General features: G+C 38.0%; 1 protein-coding gene across 7 annotated transcripts in view; it reads left to right on the top strand.

Annotated features, from left to right (window-relative positions):
- The first annotated feature begins 11,721 nt into the window (after positions 1 to 11,721).
- The window catches only part of ZBTB20 (zinc finger and BTB domain containing 20), an 821,902-nt gene continuing 811,601 nt past the window's right edge, over positions 11,722 to 22,022 (top strand). For all 7 annotated transcript variants that reach the window (XM_023213691.1, XM_026456669.1, XM_031935144.1 and 4 more), the window contains exon 1: positions 11,722 to 11,804. The gene's annotated coding sequence lies outside the window, so the exon portion shown is untranslated. The remainder of the gene's footprint in view (positions 11,805 to 22,022) is intronic.

Raw genomic sequence — 22,022 nt, 5'->3', positions numbered from 1 at the left:
GCCATTTGACTTAGTAGAACAGACACAACTCTCAAGTCCAGAGGTGGCTTATCCTGTTTAGTATAAGCCAATCTGTCAAGAAAGCTCTTACCCCTCTTTCCCTAGATATTGAGTCCAGGATGGGCAATGACCTAAACTGGTCCCCACAGAATGAAATACAGGACTTCTGTGAATAACTGAGGGGAAAGATTTGTTTCTTGGTCTGATTGATGTGGTATGCATCTGTGATGACTAGAACCATTACAGCTACAGCTGACACATAAAGAAAAGCTAAGAGAATCCCAGAGAGTTACATCAAACCACATCCAAAGCTTCACTACATCTGGATACTTAGCAGTTATGTGAACCAATACATTTATTATTTAAAGCAGTTTGTGCTGAAGATCATGTAATGTATGCCTAAAGTTTTCATTAACATCTTTGCCATTACATGGCGAGCACTCACCTGAGAATAAAGTCGAAGTGAAGAAAAGCAGCACTGGGAAAGAAAGCAGGATAGATTGATTGCTGGTGACATCACTTGAGGTCCCTTCTTCATTGTTAATTAATGCAGCATCCTTTCTTATTTAAATTAATCTGAGTTGGCTTTCTTCTACTTGCAAATGTGGAGTACTAATTCAATAGTGTTTCTGGTTTGCACAATTTAGTGTCTCTGAAATGATTATCTGATTTTTTTTTCAGTAAAAGGGACCACCATGGGAACTTGATTTGAAAATAAAACAAAGAAATAAATATAATGGTCTTTCAGAACTAAATTAAGTATAATATAGCCACTGGTCAGAAAAACTGAATTTAAGTTGTTTTTCAGTCCAAATCACCAATTCACTACTTTAAATGATAGTATTGACTAAAAAATACAGAAAAAGTTTGAAAATGGCTTAAATAAATTCTATCACCCTTAATACCTGGTTAATGCCTATACTATACCCATAGGATGATTATTATTTGTACCACATTGCAGGCTTCAAAGGAGGTCTTAGGCTTCCTCTTTCACCAAAACCATGAAATGAAGAAAGATTATGTAGATAAAGGCTAAAAGCATTGCTGGGTTCCAATGTTAAGGGCTAAAACTTCCAATATGGCAAAGGGGTTTGACATCCCTGTGGCTTCATTTTTTACCTTATAGTTATTGTTTTAAGAAATCTCCTCTCAGCCGGGCGCAGTGGCTCACGCCTGTAATCCCAGCACTTTGGGAGCCCGAGGCGGGCGGATCACAAGGTCAGGAGATCGAGACCACGGTGAAACCCCGTCTCTACTAAAAATACAAAAAAAAAGCCGGGCGCCGTGGCGGGCGCCTGTAGTCCCAGCTGCTCGGGAGGCTGAGGCAGGAGAATGGCGGGAACCCGGGAGGCGGAGCTTGCAGTGAGCTGAGATAGTGCCACTGCACTCCAGCCTGGTGGACAGAGCGAGACTCCGTCTCAAAAAAAAAAAAAAAAAAAAAAAGAAATCTCCTCTCTTTGGATACTTTCTTCATGGGAGGATCCTGCTTTAGGCTTTCTGCTTCTTCTTGAACACTTTGCCACTTAGAAATTTCTTCTGCCAGATACCCTAAATCATCTCTCTCAAGTTCAAAGTTCCACAGATCTCCAGGGCGCGGCAAAAGACTACCAGTCTCTCTGCTAAAGCATAGCAAGAGTCACCTTCCTCCAGTTCCCAACAAGTTCCTCATCTCCATCAGAGACCACCTCAGCCTGGACTTTATTGTCTGTATCACTATCAGCATTTTGGTCAAAGCTATTTAACAAGTCTCCAGGAAATTCCAAACTTTCCCACATCTTCCTGTCTTCTGAACCCTCTACGTCTCTAGGAAGTTCCAAACTTTCCCACATTTTCCTGTCTTCTGAGCCCTGCAAACTCTTCCAACCTCTGCCTGTTAACGCAGTTTCAAAGTCACTTCCACATTTTTGGGTATCTTTATAGCAGCACCCCATTACCTCGGTACAAATTTACTGTATTCATTCATTCTCACGCTGCTAATAAAGACATACCTGTGACTGGGTAATTTATAAAGGAAAGAGGTTAACACACAGTTCCATGTAGCTGGCGAGGGCTGAGGAAACTCAGAATCATGGCAGAAGGCACCTCTTCACAGGGCAGCAGGAGAGTGAAGTGCCAAGCAAAGGGGGAAGAGCCCCTTATAAAACCAACAAATCTCATGAGAACTCACTATTATAAGAACAGCATGGGGGTAACCGGCCCAATGATTCAATTACCTCCCACCGGATCCCTCCTATGACATAAGGGGTTTACGGAACTAAAATTCAAGGTGAGATTTAGGAGGGGACACAGACAAACCATATCACCTGTCTTACGCTACTGATGGGGGACACTAAAATGTTTCAGGACTGAAAAGAAGTAGAAGAGGCAGGAAGGGCTCTGATTATTTATACACTCCTGAATCTGTTTTTTTGTAAGGAACCACTCCTTTGCTTGTCCCTCAGATCAAAATCATCCCAATTTTCTAAAAATATAACTGTCAGAAGCTTTTGAACTGGAGCAGCTCCATCTTGAATCGGGGCTGGGTACAATGAGGCTGAGACGTGCTGGGCTGCATTCCCAGCAGGTTAGGCATTCTTAGTCACAGGATGAGATAGGAGGCCGGCACATGATACAGGTTGCAAAGACCACATTGATGAAACAGGATGCAGTAAAGAAGCCAGCCAAAACCCACCAAATCCAAGATTATAATGAAAGTGATCTCTGGTCAACCTCACTGCTTATTATGTTAATTATAATGTATTAGCATGCTAAAAGACACTCTGGCCAGCGCCATGACACTTTACAAATGTCATGGTAATGTCTGAAAGATATAATATATGTTCTAACCCACAGTTCCAGGAAATCCCTGCCCCTTTCCTGGGAAACTCATAAATAATCCACCCCTTGTTTAGCATATAATAGAGAAATAACCATAAAAATAGCCACCAGTAGCCCCTGGGGATGTTCTATGAAGCAGCCCTTCTTTTATTCCTTTATTTTCTTAATACACTTGCTTTCACTTTATTCTGTGAACTCAAATGAATCCTTTCTTGCATAAAATCCAATAACCCTCTCTTGGGTCTGGATCATGACACCTTTCTGGTAAAATAACCAGTACAAGTGCTTGCTTCTTACATGCTTTCTTACTTACATACTTATTACTTCTTACATACTTTCAATAATATTAGTTTTTCAATAAAATTCTTGGACATTTTTAAAGCTCTGGGCTCCAAAGCCAGTCTTCCGCCTTATAATTAATCAGTACTGGCCGTAATAACAAATGTGTATGGATCCAGTGAATATTTTTCATTCAAAATGACAGTGCTGCAGCCTGACAATTTTGAATATTATTTGCAAAGTGTATAACCTATGAAGGCTTGGAGGAAATAGCAAAATTAGAAGGCAAGGAAAATATTTTTCATGGTGAACTTGTTTTAAAACTGGAAGGAAACCTTTTTTCAATTTTGGGGAGTTTATGATCTCTCTAAATATGCCAATAAAACCAAGTTAAACATAATATACTTGTATATTCTTAAACAAATTTATTGTACACCTGCAAAAGGTGTCATAAATAGGCATCATGTATATTTTCTCAAAATGTCCAATCCTCAAACTTAAAAGTTTATTATTATTTTCCTTTGTAGCTTCAATATTTCCCAAAGATTTTTATGATGATAGTTATTTAAATTGGGATCTCAGAAAGGCAACCTGTTTTGAAACTTTCAGTGTCCTTGGCATTTAGAATATCATTCACTCAGATGCATTTCACAAACCTGGAAACATTGAAATTCTAAGATGTTGAAAAAATATTGGAGTTACCAGAAGAGATTTTAAACAAATCTTCTCTGGAGGTTTAATACAGAGCACATTAATTTTCTGCACACATCATCTTGGGTATACAATTTGCAAAAAGGAACTAGTCTCTTAAATTTCCTTTATGCTTTCTCCTACCAGGTGGTGATGTTTAGTATCTCTTTACCTAGAGGCATGATCTGCTTTTGACATGGCTTACAAAGTTAGTGATCTCTGTCATAATGTAAATCCACATGCTTAAAAACAAAACAAGTTAGCAAAGATCTTTTTGCTCCTTTCTGCCAATTACAAATAAACAAAAATAAATAAATCAATAAAATAACTCTTTGTTAGAGAAACGGCTTACTGCAGGGAGACAAAGAAGGACCTTGGTGGAGTTCATTGCTTTTCCTCTAACCCTAGCTTCCTGGCTGAAATTTTTGATCAGAATTTTCCATTCATGTGCTAGAAATATGTAATAAATCTTTGATAAATGGAGCTCTTTTCACACTGAAACTTGTAGCATGACTTTGAAAAATTATGGCCTGTTTCCTTAAAAATATACAGTAATGTAAAAATACTATTTGCCATCCCTGCTTCATCCACACCAACCCTCAAAGACGTAAACATTAAGAAAGAGTCCAGAAATCCTTCAGTTACAGAAATTCAGTAGTTCAGTTTTTGGGTTATAGAATTGCAGTATAAGAAAGATATACCCAAGGAGAGTTGTTAAGACATAGTGACTTGTGTCTAGAAAATTAAATTCAATTTAAAAAATGATGGCCCAATATTCCTTGGGCTTTTCAAGAGTGTAATAATAATAATAAGAGTGGTAAGAGGCCTTCTGTGGTAGGCTGAATAATCGCCCTCTCCCTCAAAAGATGTCAACATTTGAATCCCTGGAACCTGTGAAACTGTTACATGGTAAAAGGGACTGTGCAGATGTGAATAAGGATCCTGAAATGGGGAAAATATCCTGGATTATCCAGGTAGGCCTAGTCTAATCACAAGGATCTTCATAATACGGAAGCAGGAGGGTTAGAGTCAAAGAAATGGATGAACTAACACACCAGACAGTTAAGCACTTTTCCTGGGTAAGCTGAATTTTTCAACTACTTTTTTTCTCTGGGAGTATCTGTTGAGTCTGTGCAGGGACTGAGGGTAAGGCTTACCACAAACAGAGGGACTCCAATAGCATAAAGGGAACAAGTGAAACTTTGATGCTTGTGTGATCTGGAACAAAGGCTCAAATTCGTAAGTGACAAGAGTAGAAGGACCACTCAGCTGAACCTAGCCCAAACTACTAACTTAGATAATCAAGAACATATAAAATGGCTGCTGTTTTGGAGTGGTTTGGAGTGTAGCAATAGATAAGGTATAAAATTTAAAAATTCCCCAAATGTAAGAAGAGGATTTAGATGCATGTAGCTAAAACATTAAAAGCCAAACAACATAAAATTGTTGCAAATACAATTATATAAATACAAAAATAAAATAATCTGCTCACAAGGAAATAAAAATAGTACTGTGATAGACACCAATTATGGCCACTTTTTAAAAAGTGATTTAAGACTAAAATAATACTATGTAAATTTTATATAAATAAATTTGACAATCTAGAAAAAAAGGACTACTTTTCTAAGAAAAATTAAATGATTAAAAGGACGCAGAAAGAGACTGAAAATTACAGTGCCCAAAAACTATAGAATTGAGAAAACATATCCTAAAAAAAAAAAAAAAAAGCCCACTGGCCAAGATGGTTTTACAAATGAGCTTTATTATCTTGAGAGCATTGTACAAGACAATATTCTCCTGACTAATTCTATGAGGCTAGCCTAATACAAATCCAAAACCTGGATGAAGATTGCACAGGTCTATCCCACTTAGGAATCTCAATCTCATTTATAAAGTTAGCAAATTCCAAAATAAAAATATTAGTAAATTAAACACATACACATTAAAATAGTAATAAAATTAAAGAGTTTTATCAAGGAATGGAAGGATGGTTCATCAGTAAATCTATCATTATAATTCTGTTTATTAACAGAATAAATAATAATTATGTTTATTTTATATATTTATAAAAAGTATTTGGTAAAATTTAATATTTATTGGTAATTTTTTAAATACAATGCAAGCTGTGAATATATAGAAACTTTTAATCAAATTTTCAGCAAAAAAACTACTTAAAGATGTGATATCAAAAATTCAGAAACAAGACAAAGATGTATACTCCCATAAGTACTAGTCAATACTTTGCTGGCAGTTCTGGGCAACTGTATTAGTCTGTTTCCACGCTGCTGATAAAGACACATGGAAGACTGTGCAATTTACAAAAGAAAAAGGTTTAATGAGACTTACAGTTCTACATGGCTGGGGAGGCCTCACAATCATGGTGGAAGGCAAGGAGGAGTAAGTAACATCTTACATGGATGGCAGCAGGCAAAGAGAGAGCTTGTGCAGAGAAACTCCCGTTTTTGAAACCATCAGATCTCGTGAGACCCATTCACTATCATGAGAATAGCATGGAAAAGACCTGCCCCACTGATTCAATCATCTCCCACCAGGTTCCTCCCATAACACGTGGGCACTATGGGAGTTACTAGATGAGATTCGAGTGGGGACAGACAGCCAAACCATGTCACCAACAAAATAAGAAAAGGAAACAACAGGTAACAAACACTGAAAAGAGAGAAAAAAACTATCACTATTAGGAGAGGATACGGATGTCAACATAACAAAACCAAGAGAATCAACTAATAAATGGTAAGTAATAAAAGTTCATAAAGATGTATGGATAAAAAGTTGTTATGTAAAAATAAGTAGGTTTCTCATACAGGAGCAATAAGAGAAAATGTAATGGAAAAAATTTCCTTTTTACAATTGTGTAAAAAAACGGTAAAACATTTATAATGATTTTGAAACACTGTGCATCGATGTAAATAAAACTGTAAAATTATTTTTAGACATCAACTAAGACTTACAAATGTCAAATTCCAAGTAATAAAAACCCAATTTAAACAATCTTAACCAATTGAAAGAAATGTCATAGGCTTGTGGTAATAGGAATGACAGGAGTTACAGCTGGTCTTTAGGCACAACTGGGTCTAGGGACTCAAGAAAGTAAATGGGCCTTTGTTATACTGGACATTGGTTTTATTTATCCTGTGCTCCTTTCATGGACTGCTCCTCCCCAAATCCACTTAGGTAATTCCAGTAGAACTTCCAATTACAGTTCCCACCTTATATTTACAGATTGAACACATAATCTAGTTCCTAAAGTACCTAAAATTGATTTGTGTGTGCTGTATAAAGTAGAGATCCAAGTTCTTTGTTCTTCCATTTTCCCAATACCACGTATTGAATAGTCTTTTTTCTCCCAGTAATCTGTGTTGCCAATCTGTAACATAATCAAATTGACATTTATGCATGAGCTGATTTCTGGGTTCTATTCTGTTTCCATGTTCAGTTCATCTAATCAGATTAGCATACCTCACCATTAATAAATTTCATCTTTTCTTTTTCCTTTTCTCCTATTCTCCTTTCTATAACAACCCATTCTTCAGTCAATTCCATTATATTCTCATTATGTGAGTGAGGGTTTGGTTGAAACTAATCTTGGTTCTGATGTGAATTTCCCATGTAAATCAATGGCTTGGTGTAGAAGAGAAAACTGAATGGAAATGAAAATGTAGGTGTACAAAAAACAAGGAAAGCATAAGCCCCTGCAAATCCGGTGAAATAAGGGCCTCAGATTTCTATCATATTGTGGATTTTGAGGTCAAAGGCAAATTTTATATACGTTTCCAGGTGCAGAATAACTTGTTTCACATCTGTATTACACAAGGATTTATAGAAACCTCTTTTAAGTTGCTTTGGATGTAAAATGTCTAATCTTAATTATTTGCACATTTTTCTGACAAATTTTGATGTTTAAATTTTCTTTCATTATGAAAAAAAAGACTTTTTCCTTTAATATTGTTTTATTGGCTGTTATCTGCTCAGGTTATTAATGAGCTCATGTATAGAAAAGTAGCACCTGTTTTTAGGCAAATGGCAAAAAATATGAAGTGACATGTATTTCATATGTGGTTGTGTGTGTGTATGGATGGAAAATTCTCTAACAAATACAGAAAAAAGCATCTCAAAAGTTACTGCTTCCCTGATTTTGTACTTCCATTCCTCAAAGTGTACTATTTATTCTACTATTCTTTCCATTTGGCTAGTGTGGGTGTGTATATATATGTGTATATATATAATTCTTGCCCTTATTAAAATCTAAGTCCCTGGGCAGCAAGATCTGATTTGATTAACTTTTGAATTCAGTATAGTGATAAGTTCAGTGTGTTACAAATATTTTCAACTTCTTAAGAGTTAGGCATTCTTTGCTATGTATTCCTGTGTTGTATACACCATATGTGTACACAGCATAATTCATTCCTTTATTTCTCTCTTCCAAGACACAGTGAAGTCTTTGGAGAAAAATGCCAATTCTTATGTTTAGTTTCTAAGTTCCTAGCATCTTAAATGTCCAATAATTATAGTTAGTATGAATATACACACTTAGTACTTGTTGAATGAGTAAATAGTATAGTGGAAAGAGGCAGACAGACTTGAGTTTAAAAACAAGCTCTGCTACTTGTGACACTGGATAAAGTATTCGAAGTCTGTGTCCTCATTAGTAACATAAATAGATTATATTTGTTACTAGTTTGGCCTCTTTTGAAGCCTTGGGAACTGTAAACTATTTATAATCTGTGAAGGCAATAGACTAATGGACTAAAAGAAGTATAAAAGTCCGTTAAAATTCTTCTCTAAGCAGTCACTTGTATTTTCATTTTCTATCAATCTTGCCTTCAACATCTCCCTTCCTTTCTGTTTTTTTTGTTTTGTTTTGGTTTTTTGAGACAGAGTTTCGCTCTGTCGCCAGGCTGGAGGCAGTGGCACAATCTTGGCTCACTGCAACCTCCAGCTCCCGGGTTCAAAAGATACTCCTGCTTCAGCCTACCGAGTAGCTGGGACTACAGGCGCGCACCATCACACCCAGCTATTTTTTGGTATTATCTTCCCTTCCTTTCTTACCACATCTTGCTTGTTTTATTCTTTTTCTCAATTCTGCTATTTACTAACAAAGAAAATATCTCTCTTGACGCTTGATATAATTATAGAATTCTTGGTACATCTTTTGGGGTGTTTGTATCTGTGTGATCAAGGTACGTAGACGTGTAATGTAAATATGAAAATTGAGGGATTTCTTAGAGACAGAAAGATTATAATTCCAGTTTCTCCCCAAATCCTCCCCAGGGATTTTCTAAAAGTTCTATTGATAAACACACTTGCACAAACATATGCTAGGCACACATACAAACTATAAACATTAGTGAAAAACACAATATGGCGTGTATCACAAGAACAGGACACAACCACCACCTTAAATAGGGGCAGTAATCCCTAGGGCTTCACCTTATCATTATTATTGGAATTAGAATATTTTGCAGTGCTTTCCTAGAGTGCCCTATCATAATCTTAACTCTCATGCCAATATGTTGAATAATATCTTTAAAAATTTGTTGAAAACAACGAGTTTTAAGAATGACTTGGAAGGAGTGGCCACTGCTCCTTGGAGAAGTTACAGGAGTAACTGAACACCAATGTTAAATTTTATTGATTTTTCTCATCTCCTGCTGATTGTTCTGTATGGAACACTTATCATTCTTACTAAATCACTTTCTTTTTCTGTTTTTTTTGAGACAGAGTCTTGCTCTGTCACCAGGCTGGAGTGCAGTGGCGTGATCTCGGCTCACCGCAACCTTTGCCTCGAGTCCAAGCCATTTTTCCTGCCTCAGTCTCCCTAGTGGCCAGGATTACAGATGTGCACCACACACCCGGCTAATTTTTGTATTTTTTATTAGAGACGGGGTTTCACCAGGTTGGCCACGCTAGTCTCAAACTACTGACCTCAAGTGATCCGCCCATCTCGGCCTCCTAAAGTGTTGGGATTACAGGTGTGAGCCGCCGCGCCCGGTCAATATCACTTTTTAGATAAGATTTATATATAAGTTTAAAAGCGTTTTGGTTTCCAAACTCACTAGCAATTCCCAGACTTCAAATTTGTCAACAAACACAATAATTTTCTGGATTCTCAGAGCCTCATATATATAATCCTCATAAGATAGTTTTAATAGTATTAATGAAGTCAAGGCCCTTAAGTTGTTTTTTTTCACCAGGGCCAATTTATTTTGCTTAGTTTCTGTCAAAGACCTCCAACCAGGCATCTTATGTGACAGCATGCTGTACGTTCCAAAGAAGCCTGGGTTAAAATCCAGAGGACTTACATCTATTGGAAACTATACATCAAATCCATGTCTCAGAAACAATGTCATTTTCAAATCCCAAGTATAGTATATTCTTTGCATGCACGGTACTTCTGATTTTGTGAGAAATCATTGCTATATCAGCTCCCTAGAAAAGTGCAACTTACTTTGGCAGTATTTTTTTTTCTTTGTATAGTGAAAAGCGATTTCCCCAACCCTCCCATCTTGGCCCTTGTAAGAAATCCTTTTTAGGAATCTATCCTGGGCTTCCTGCTGGACTTCAGCCTCATTTTTTTCTCCAATGCCTGAGTACTGGACCAATATTTGGTAAGAATTTGGCTCTGGGGAGTGCTATGTTGAGTGACAAACGGCTGAGGACGAAGGTTTTATTGAAGCATTTGAATCACACTTAATTTTCCGTGTTACTCTATTGTTCCTTCTACTACCCAGGATATTGAATTCTGTGGACTCCGGTTGGGTCATTGGTACTTCAGACGTTCAGAAATAAGAAACATAATCTGCTTTTTCCGGCAGGATAATAAATCTCATTTATATTGAGGGAGGCTTAGTCCAAACTGTTTTACATAGTATTTTCCTAAATCTTCAGCATGAACAAATTCTTCCTTGAGCCCTAGCACTGTTCAGGCGGCCCCTGGGGACCCGGTCTGGTAACCTGCGCCCCATTCCGCGGGAATCAGGCGTGACCCGGTGCGGCCTTGCGCGCCGCCGCCAGCCAGACCCTCCCTCCGGCTTTCCCACCCACCGCCCGAGATCCAGCCTCCATCCCGCTGCCACAGCCGTCCACAACAGCGACACCCCCTCTCCGCTCCCGCGGCTCCCCCTGCGCGGCTCGCCGCGCCAGACAGCGGGTAACCGCCGCCTCCGCTGGGGCATCCCGGCTCCATAGGCCCGGCGCGCTCCAGACACCTGCCTCCCACTGGCCACCGCCGCTGCCCCTCACCCCGCAGCCCTCTCGGCAATTGGCCCCGGGCCGCCGCTCGTCATCCTCAGCCTTCTCCTAGAGTACCGCCTCCATCGCCGGGTCATTTAAGTTTATCACAAATAAATAAATAAAGGAGGAAATAGAAATGCGTAGAAAGTAAAAGCAGTAGGGGGGTACGGGGGTGGGGGCGTGGAGGAAAAAGGAGGGAGGAGCGGAGGAGTAAGCAACCGAACATGATTGCGCCTGTGTCGACCAATCACGGCTCACTCCAGTCCGGTCTGACGGGCTCCCTGAACCAATAGCCTTCCACCTCCCGGATCATTGAACAACGAGAAACGATTGACCTCCTCAGAGTGGGTGAAGGTGCGGCGGGGGGAAGGGGCATGGGGGTGGGCGAAGTGAAAGGACCGTCGACCAATCGCCTGTTAATACTGCTCTGAGCGAAGTTTCCGCGTCCCAATGGATGTTTGCGATAGCGGATTGGGCCTCTTTTCGCCCAATCGAAGGTGACAGAGATGAGGGAAGAGGAAGAAAGGGGCGGGGACGGGGGGCGGAGGGAAGAAGGAAGAGTGTATTTTGTTTATGGGCGGCAACCTCACGAGGGGCGTCCCATTCTCATTGGCTCACTGAAGCCAAGAGTGGCGTGAGAGCAATCCTATAGCGGGGAGCGATAGAGGGTTCGCGGAGTGAGGCGTCCAATGTATGCCTTCTGCTGAAGAAGTAGGGGCGGGGGGAAGTTTAGGAGTTGAGGAAAGAAGATTAAAGAGCGCGAGGAGGTAACGCCAAAAACTCTAATTTGTTGTGGGGCGGGCGGGCGGGAGGGAGGAGTGTGTGCGTGCGGAGGGGGATGAGGCGTCTGCGAGGCGCCTGGAGTGGGGGGCGGCGGGACTGGGAAGGAGGGGAGCGGGGTGGGGTTGGGGGAGCGAGTTACAGAGCGGCGAGCCAGCGGGCCCTGAGCTGGCCGAGAGCGCGCGCCCTCGCGCCCCGCCCCGCCCGCGCCCCCTCCCCCGGCGCCCCTCCTAGCACCCGGCGGCTGCCTCGCCCGACCCGGCGGGGAGGCGGGAGGGAGGCGCGGGAGGGTCGGCGGGTGGCGGGGCGGGCGGGACGTCCCGCAGCTGGAAACGTGTCTTCTGCCTTCTTCTCTCTACTCCCTGCGCCTGGAGCCGCTGCTTCCAAGAAGAGGAGCTGAGGGGGACTAGCCGGGGCTCAGGAGCTGCTAGAGGCGCCCGCTTGTCTTCTGCCCCCTCCCTCCTCGCCCTCCCCTGCTTGCCGTGGCTCTCGCGGTCTCTGGAGCGTCTTCAGAGAACTGGGGGGCAGGAGGTGTCCTGGCCCCACAGCCGCTGGATGCCTCTCCAGACGCCGGAGCTCCCGGCCCCTGCCTGCTTCGCTTCTACGACTAGAGAGGAGGGGGCTTGGGAAGGGAAGACACACCTTTCCTTCTTTCTCTTTTCCTTCGGGCCACTTTGGAAACATTAAAACATGTTAACACTTTCTGATACCTGAGATAAAAATGGTTGGAAGGTTCTTGAAAGTTTAAAACGAATGCCGTCTCTCGTACATTTTTTAATGCATTCCTGTCTGTGTGGCTTTTGGGTCCTCCCCCTATCCCCGCCCCCAGCTGTTATTCTTTTTAAGGATGCTGAAGAGGCATGAGGCAGGGATTTTCTAAAAGTTCTATTGATAAACACAGTTGCAGAAACATATGCTAAGCACACAAACTATAAACATTAGCGAAAAACACAATATGGCGTACAGCTATGCTACCTAGCGCGGTAATCCTCTGATCTCTCACTCCGAACCGGGTTGAATGAGGTCAGTAGCAGGATGACAGCTCTCCAATAAAAATCTGAATGAATCAGGAAGTAGTTTGGAAGCTTGCGGGTGTAGTACTGTCCTTAGAATCAGCATTGGCCAAACCTAAGTTGAACATGTTACCTTTCTAGACATGTGAAAATCTTCTCCACTGTTTTTTCTATTAAAAGTACCAAAATGGTGCTAAAGTCAAGTTTTCTTACTGCGTGGCCGTGTATAAATTTCAGCAAAAAAAAATAGAGGCCGTTCACCCAGTGTTTTCAAGTGAACGCGATTCTGATGTTACTGTTGTAACTTGTTGCCATTGAAAGTTTTAAAACACAATCACCATTTTGTAAATAAATTATATAGCTAGAGACACCAAATTTAAGTGATAACCCGTCGTCCTTAAGTTTATAATGGTTTGTTTTCATTTCTGTTCCTGCTCCTAATCCCAAGTACCCTTTGCATCTTGTGGGAATATTTATATAGATCCCCCGCCACCCCAGTTACGTACAGACAGCCCTTCCTGTCCCTGGGTTCTACATCTGTGGATTTAACCAACTGTAGAGCAAAAATATTTTGGGTGTGGGGGAATATATGGAATAGAATATATATAGACGTTTTTTCTTGCCACAATTCCATAAACAATACAGTATAACAACGATTTATTAATACATAACATTTACTTGTGTTAGGTATTATAAGTAACCTAGAGATGATTTAAAGTATATGGGAGAATGTGCTTAGGTTAAATGCAAATACTACACGATTTTATGTAAGGGATTTGAGCATCTGTGGATTTTGGTTTCCTAGAGAGGTCCCAGAACCAATCTCCCATGGATACTGAGGGTCAGCTGTAAGTTTGCCTAGTCAAGATGTGGCTACTTTCTGCGTTTTTGCTTTAAAATGAAGAATCTGTATTTTTCTAGTGAAAGAAAAAAAATTTACATTGATTTTTCTGCCTTTGTTCTTTGTGATTCTTAGAATATAAACAAAGTTGTTGCACACATAGTGCATGGTGATATCCCTGTGCCATCATTCCGGTAGTCTCCTAGGAAAGCTTTTGGAATTGCCCTTGAAGAATTGCTGATGTAGCTGTTCAGTACTCAAGGCTTAATTTTCAAGATTGGGGTTGTGATTTTTATGGAGCTCAATTTTGGAGGGCCTTAGGTTTGGGGACACATGGTGTTGAAGTAAACAAGTGAGAAGAAGAAAAATGAGATTTCTAGAACTGTATTAGCTGCTCAGTGAGTTGGGCAATTGGATATTTTTGGTTTTATGATTTCAGATTTTATAAACCAGTGGAATACAGGCCTTGTGCATATGAAGATCAGGTGACAAGTTTGCTGGCTACCAGCCGCCACAGCAATATGTCCTTTCATGGTGAGGTCCTAATTTTAACAAGCCAGAGAAAGTATCAGATTAAAAATTGTCAAATTTATCCATTTCCAGGAAGAAGTCTTTATGCTTACCCAGCTAGACCCGTGTTTTAAGATTACTACAAAACCAAGAAAATGCACATATAGGTCGTGTACATTGACTAGCTACTAAAATAAAATATGAGATTAAATGGAATACTAGAGGAAAGAGAAACTTTCATGTGTGGGTTATAATTGGGGAAGGGGGTGTTTAGAACTACCAGTTAATGTCATGCCAGTTTCTTATAAAGTTAGATCAGAAAGTTTTTGAGACCCGCAAATATCTAATTTCTCTTGTTGTCCTGTTAATAAGAATTTGACTACTTGGTATAGGAAGAAAACCTAAGGAAAAAATATTTTAAGTGCATTATTTTTGTTTCATTAGCGAAAGTCTTCAAAAGACTTTTCAGACAAATTGGACTTTCTAGTAAAAAGGCTAGTCTGAATAACTAGGTAAATTGGACTTTCTAGAAAAAAAGGCCAGTCTGAATAATTAGGTCATTTTAGAAGGGCAATAAAAGCTACAACTAAGTTCCTGCAATCTATAATTTCTAAAATAATTACATATTATTCTGAATAACTTCAGAGAGTTAGTGGCAAGCAGAGACTTCTTTAAAACATTTGGAATACAGAAGTAGAGATTGATGTGCTTTGCTTTAGTCTCTGAAATAATCATATTTTTCTGAAATGGATGGTTAAATTTATCATATTGTTCTACACACTTGGAGTATAATAATGAACAAGAGGGAAAATTGCCTGCCCTTGTGGAGCTTATGTTCTAATGTCACATATACTTTGTTCATTTTAGATTGTTAGGGGAGGAGATTTTTGAATGAAACTTAAAACCTAGCTGCTTTCTTATTTTAGGAACTGCAATTTGAGAGAGCTTACAGAAGTTTGAGAGGGAGGAAGGTGTTTACCAGTTGGCAGTGATAGGAAAGGAAGATTAATTTATTTCTTATTTGTACTTTTTGTTACTGTCATGAAACTCTCTCCATATATTTCAGTTGGTAATTTTAACAGATAGGGATTTTTTTTTCATGATTTCAATAATGTCTTTGAAATAAATAAAATGTTGCTTTATATTAAAAAAATCTTGTGTCTTGAAATTTACTATAAAATTTCTACATAGTATTACCTTGTTAGCAAAGTGTGGTAAAACAAAAGCTAGAATATCTTGTTAATTTTTGGTTAGGATTTATTTTTGGGAAGATATCTGAAAAATCTTTTTCAGTTCTGGATTTCTTTTTAGTTTTTTGAGATGGGAATCTCCTTTTATTGCCCAGGCTGTACTTTAACTCCTGGGCTCAAGTGATCCACTCTCCTGCCTCAGCCTCCCGGTAGCTGGGACTACAGGTGCATGCCACCATGCCTAGTTTCAGTTGTGATTTTATCAAGAGAAGGTGAAAATTTGTTGTAATTAGTTTATAGGCGACGTTAAAGAAAAGAAGAGAGACCTGCAAAAAATGCTTTGTTATTTAAACCATTTTTTCAAAAGCATTTGATTGGCACTTTTCTGCTTTAATAGACTTATTTGCAACGCAAGAGGAACATTACAGAAGATTTTAGCAATACTTTAATCATTTAGTCTGTAGGTGTAAAAATCCTGGGTTTCTAACAGAAGGAAAGTTGGTACCTGGTTAAATGAGTATATGATTTAATGCTGAGTTTGTGACTTCAAGTAGTGGGTGTCTCACCTTTCCAAAACCTGGTTCACAGTTCTCAAATAACAGTTCTTCTTTTTAATTTTTTTTCCCCTCTGTCATGGTGAGTCTTACTTTGTTAGCCAAATACAAGTTTACTTCTTAAGTGGGATAACTTTTTTTTTAATACAATTCTCCCTCCCCCAGTCCTCCCATCCTCTGCTGAGGGTTTATCACGCTATACCTACATTAGATCTCTATCTATGCTAATGTGGAACATAATCAGGCTCTTCCAGAAAGGGTACATATTAATACACTTTAGAGCAGTTTGTGATTGCCTCTGGCTATTTGTATACAGACTTACCAGCATCTGAAAGCTATAAATAGGAAGATTTAGGAGGAAACAGACTTTATAACTAATGGAATACATTGTTTCAGTTGAATTTTTTGTTGTTGTTGTTGTTGTTGGAGTCTTGCTTTGTCACCAGGCTGGAGTGCAGTGGCACAATCTTGGCTCACTGCAGCCTCCACCTCCTAGATTCAAGCAATTCTCCTGCCTTAGCCTCCTGAGTAGCTGGGACTACAGGCACGCGCAGCCGCACCCTGCTAATTTTTTTTTGTATTTTTAGTAGAGATGGGATTTCACCATGTTGGCCAGGATGGTCTTGATTTCCTGACCTCGTGATCTGCCCGCTTTGGCCTTCCAAAGAGCTGGGATTACAGGCGTGAGCCCCGGCGCCTAACCTCAGTTGAATTTTTTTAGAGAGCCAAATGGAAGAATGGCGAATAGAATGTTAAAAAGTAAGACTGTTTCCTGTTTTCTGGCAAGGATGGTTGATCAATGTGTGTTTGCATGTGTGTGAGTATATATTTATAAATGAGCAGTTTTTGAATAAAGATATATCAATACTGGATAAATAATTTCAGTCCTGCCTTGCGGTCCTTGACATGGAGTGTATTCAGGGTTCCCTGGTGATTTTGTTTAAGGCACTTTGTTACTAAAACTTTACTGTGGATAGCATAGAAACACAAGCTAATTAAATTTCTATAAATTTTATAATATTTTTGGGATGAAATGTTATTTTGGAAGTATTTTTTTTAACCATGATTACCAGCCAACCTGTAAAATGAATGAAATCTGAAGTGCAGAGTTCATAGAACCTTACATCCACCTAAGATAGTTGAGTTTCAAGAAGGTATTCATAACGGCAGAAGGTGAAATCTTGACATCTGTCAAATTTTTATAGTAATAAAGTAAACATGACTAAGTTTATTAATATTCATATTTGTAAGGTAAGTCTAAGCAAGTGTACAGTGCATTTTAAGTCAAAATTTGGGGTGTTATTGGCTAGACACAGTCATTTCTTTGCCAGCGATACTAGGCTGTGTGAAGGCTAACCATCTGTCAAGTGATAGAGACAAAGAAAGGTTTTAATATACTAGTCTAAAATTTCCACAAACTTGTTTTGAATTGTATTGTCATTTTCTTTTGGCCTTCATACTCTGTGTTGAATATGCACTGGGTCAGTCACCTTACTTTGTTTTATGAACAAACTATTCAAGGTCCAGATAAGGTTATTGTCACAGCTGATGTGATCTAGAGGCAAGATAAAATAAGTTTTGATTTTGCTTTCATATAATCAAAAACTCACAGTGGGCCACCCACTAGTAGTTACACAAATGGTTTCAAGTGTACTTGTTTTCACCCACCCATTCTAAATTTTGGGTGTCTTAATTATTTTGCTTTATATATTCAAGCCTTGTATTTCAAACCCATTCCTGAGCTGTTTGGGGGAAGAAAAAGTAGCAACAGGAATCCAGATTGCCTGTTTTAGGTACAATATGGTGTGATGTGAAATTGAAACAGCAGATTGGTGAGAAACTTTAGTTTCAAACAAATATAAACTAGTTTGTTTAGTGAAGTCATACACAAAACAGTAGTCTCTATTGACAGGGCAATGTTTTTTTCAGTGAATCCCATATCATGAGGTCAATTTTGTTCTTTGGGCCAACAGTCTATTTTCAAGGTGTCATATAAGAAAAAGAAGCGCTAAATACTGCTGATTGTAATGATATACTTACATATGGCAGCCCAAGAAATTATTTATAGCAGTGCTAATTATATCAATAAAAATAGCAGTATTAATACTGTGTCAAAATCCATTCTTGACAGTATGAGGTAAACAGAACTATAGTCAAACAAAGCAGCCAGCCTGTCTTTACTGTCAGCTCGTGGATATGCACTTTAAGATAAATATACACACAGTTTAGAGAGTTGAGTGTACCAATTTAATCTCTTTTCAATTACTTTTGACTTTTAAAAAGGTGTTCTAATTCAACATAATATTAAAAAGATTTTGATTTTTAGTTTTGAAACTCTTGGTACCCATTTTCTTACTGTCACTAGTAAGTTTGTAGAAATTTATTTGTATTTCACTGCTTTATAAATTATCCAAAATTCATTTTAGTGTGCCCTCATTTTGGAACACAGATTATCATTGCAAAAGGAAACTATTAATAGAACAATCTCTAGCAATATACAAAACAAAACAAAACAAAAGACCCCTACCACCACCACACACACATACACACTCTCTCTCACTCACACACATTTTCAATAAATCTCTGGCTTCCTTTAGACATAAGAAAATGTTTGAAATACAAGGCTTGAATATATAAAGCCTTTTCCATGGTTTTGATTTAAGATAAAGCATAAATTTTGTTTGTAGTTTTCATTACTTCTAACCAGTTTTTACAATTTTATGATATTTTAAATGTGTTGTCTTAGGAATATAAAATTAAGTAAGTAGAAGTAATTACATCCAAAGATTTTTAACTTGGGGACAATATCTACCTTTTCAATCTCTCATATATTAAATTTAACTCTTACTTTATTATACATTGTCAAAAATCTCAGATGTGGAGTTAGTAGAGGTTGTTCTAGGTCTACTGCTGCCGGTAATTAGTTATATGATCTATGGCATGTTGCATAATCTATGTGGATCTCCACCTTAGCATCTTAGAGTTTTCATTTTTAGGGTCATTTTCAGTTCTAATAATCTGACTTTGTTTCCTTCAACAATTGAATTATTATTTTAGCTTCTGGTAATGTCACTGAAACTGATGCTTAGGACACCTAGAAAGAGTATATGTAAAATACCTGACTTTGCTTTCCGCTTTTAGTCTTTCATAAAAGTTTAATTTTAATGATACTTGCTTTCTAACATAGCACACTAGTAAGGTATAGATATATGATACCAAGTACTTACAATCTTTCATAGTGGGTAAGTATAATAAATCTATTAGTTTACATAAATACTTTGCCAACTCATCTTAACTCAGAAAGGTATATTGGTAATAGAATTTGTAAACCTGACTCTGCATTTCATGCAGCATAAAGTTGTTAAATTGAGGATGCAGGTAACAACAGAATGAATCAACTCACATTTTCTATTTCTATAAAATCTATAGATAGATAGATACATTTATTCAAAGATAAAAGATAAATTTGGTTTTGTGATTCTCTTCTCTAAGCAAAAAATAGGTATACCTTGAGTAATCAGGAACCACTCATGCAGATCTTATAAAATTGGTAATTTTTAACTACTGCATTTAGTTTTTGATCCTATATTATATCCGTGCACAGATAGATTTACATAGGAAGGAAGATAAGATAGGCAAAGAAATTTGACTATTTTGATGTTTCACAGCGGAAATAATCTGTTAGAAAATACTTTGCAAATATTGTCCTGTTATCTATGGAAAGAAACAACTGTATACAATTTATATGTGCCTACTTGATCTTTAGTGATAACCTCAAAGTTCCAATTTTAAATTTCACTCTCAGTTTCTGTTTAATTGACTCATCCTTTTTGCTAGTATGAATGGTAGTGAGAGGCTTAAAGCTATCTAACATTACCTATTCACAGATGGAAACAACAGTTTGTAGGAAGCTATGCTGTCCTATATCCTCTCATTTCTTCATATCTACCCACAGCTCCAGATGTTCTTGGTACTGATCATATAATATTTTCTAAATCACCTCCTAGCCAAAATATACTCTCTAATTTGTTAGATAATGCTATTTTAGCTTACTAAACATCTAGCCAATCAGGAGAAATTGTAAGAAGAATTTTAGATAAATTGTTGGACACAAAAGGTGGAATGAATGCTTCAATGCATGCAAATAATGGAAAAGATATTCTAAATGTGCTTAAGGGAAGCTGGTTTTAGTGTTAACTGAAACCCAGTATACACATTGAAGAATCACTGTAACTTTTCTAGAGCCATCAGTACCAAAAAGACTAGCAAAATTATTAGTAGGAAGCACAGTGAAAATTAAATGCATTCTATCCTTGTATTAAACAGTAATACTAATTATACCACAAATATTAGCCAACATTTACTGAGATCTTACTTTGTTGCAGTCATTGGTTATATCTGCATTTTTTCAGTTAATTCCACAATCCCATGAAACATGTACCTTTATTATCCCAATTTTAAAGCTATGCGAAGGCCCCGAAAGGGTAAGTATCTTGTTCAAAGTCACACAGCTAAGTATAAAACACATGGGAAATTAAACTCAAGTACAGCTCTGGAGAACCTAAGCTCTTAATCACCACCGCATCAGACTTCTATTCTGGGACCATTTTAACTCAGTGCCTGCCCAGATTAATAATGGCAATTTTATTTCAGAAAGGCATAGATTTGGAGAAGGTTCTAGAGAAGGGTACAAGGTGAAAGAGTTGTAAGTAGGAACAATGGTTGCTATGATAGAGTCTTTTTAAAATATAACTCTTCAATCTAGAATTAAAAATGATGATAGAGAATTTGTATAAAGGTTGTGCAGTGAATGAACTTTAACTGCTGCCTGATTTAGTTCTGTTTGCAACAGTGGAGCTGGGTACCATATTAAAGCAGGCCTTGGAAATCATGGGTAGGAGCAGGACAAAGGAAGCATTACTGGAAATTCTGGGAAGGTAGAGGTCAAAAAGGAAAACTAAATTAAACCCAACTGAATAACCGAAAACCAGGTATCATACAGAAATAGGGGTGAGAGAGACCAGAAACAATATATTCAAAGGGTAGCAGATCCTATGACTTTGGAAGGCTTTTGTGTTTGTTCTTTGTGCCCTGAACATTTGTTTCAGAAACCAATAGCTGGCTTAAATATGGGTCACTGAGAGTTTGGAATACAAAGACTGCTATGCTTTAGGCACAAAAACACGATCATCAGTCCTAACCTAGAATTAGGCAGTAAGTTTATTTAAGTGCATGACAAAGATATGCAATTTAGCACAGTCTATGTGGTAAGCCATTTATTGAATGCCTACTGTGTGCCACCCAATTTGGAAATCACTGTTCTAGGAGCATTTATAATCTACATCGTTGTTTGCTGTCCAATTTTCAAAAACAAGAAAACATCTGTTAACTTTCTTGAGGATGTGATGGATATGAGGCGTAAAATATTATATAACCTTAATTTTGTTTTATTTATTATGGAATTTAGCCTTTGTCTCCTCCCCATATTCATGGAATTTTAAAACAGCCTCTACTATGCTTTGAATGGAATACAGTCTAGACTTTTATTAAGTACTTTAACTTTTCCTTGATTTGTCACTGTACTGAAAGAAAGATTTAATTTTATCTGATAGTATAAATGCATTTCTATCAGAGTAGTAGTCTCAAATCAGTTCAGGTAAAATCAATGTACATGACTTTGGATTATATTTAGTATAGTCAGCATGCATGGATTAAAAGGAATTATAGTACCTTTAAAGTAAATTTTTATTTCAAATAATTTAAATGACCTCCAACCAAGTATGTGTGTCATGTATACATACATATTCATATACCCTTTGTATACAAGGTATTAAAAACTTAAAAAGTTTTCAAAAAATAATGTTCATTGTTAAGCTGTATTACGTATATGAGCTGTATCATCTGAATGCAGTCAAAGAATAGTGAAATTGCTATCCATCCCTTATGTGTCTTTACTGTTCTTCATGAGAATATCTGATATTTTCTTTATTCTCTTATTTCTAGTACATTAAGAAGTATAGTATAATGATTATTTTATATAATTCAAATGGATACATCACTGAAAAACGTATTTTAAAGTTAGAAAAATTATCAACAT

The sequence above is a fragment of the Piliocolobus tephrosceles genome, chromosome 2 (assembly GCF_002776525.5).
Source record: "Piliocolobus tephrosceles isolate RC106 chromosome 2, ASM277652v3, whole genome shotgun sequence".
Lineage (NCBI taxonomy): Eukaryota > Metazoa > Chordata > Mammalia > Primates > Cercopithecidae > Piliocolobus > Piliocolobus tephrosceles.
Note: the sequence above shows the minus strand (reverse complement) of the source record. Positions and strands in the feature narration are given on the sequence as shown.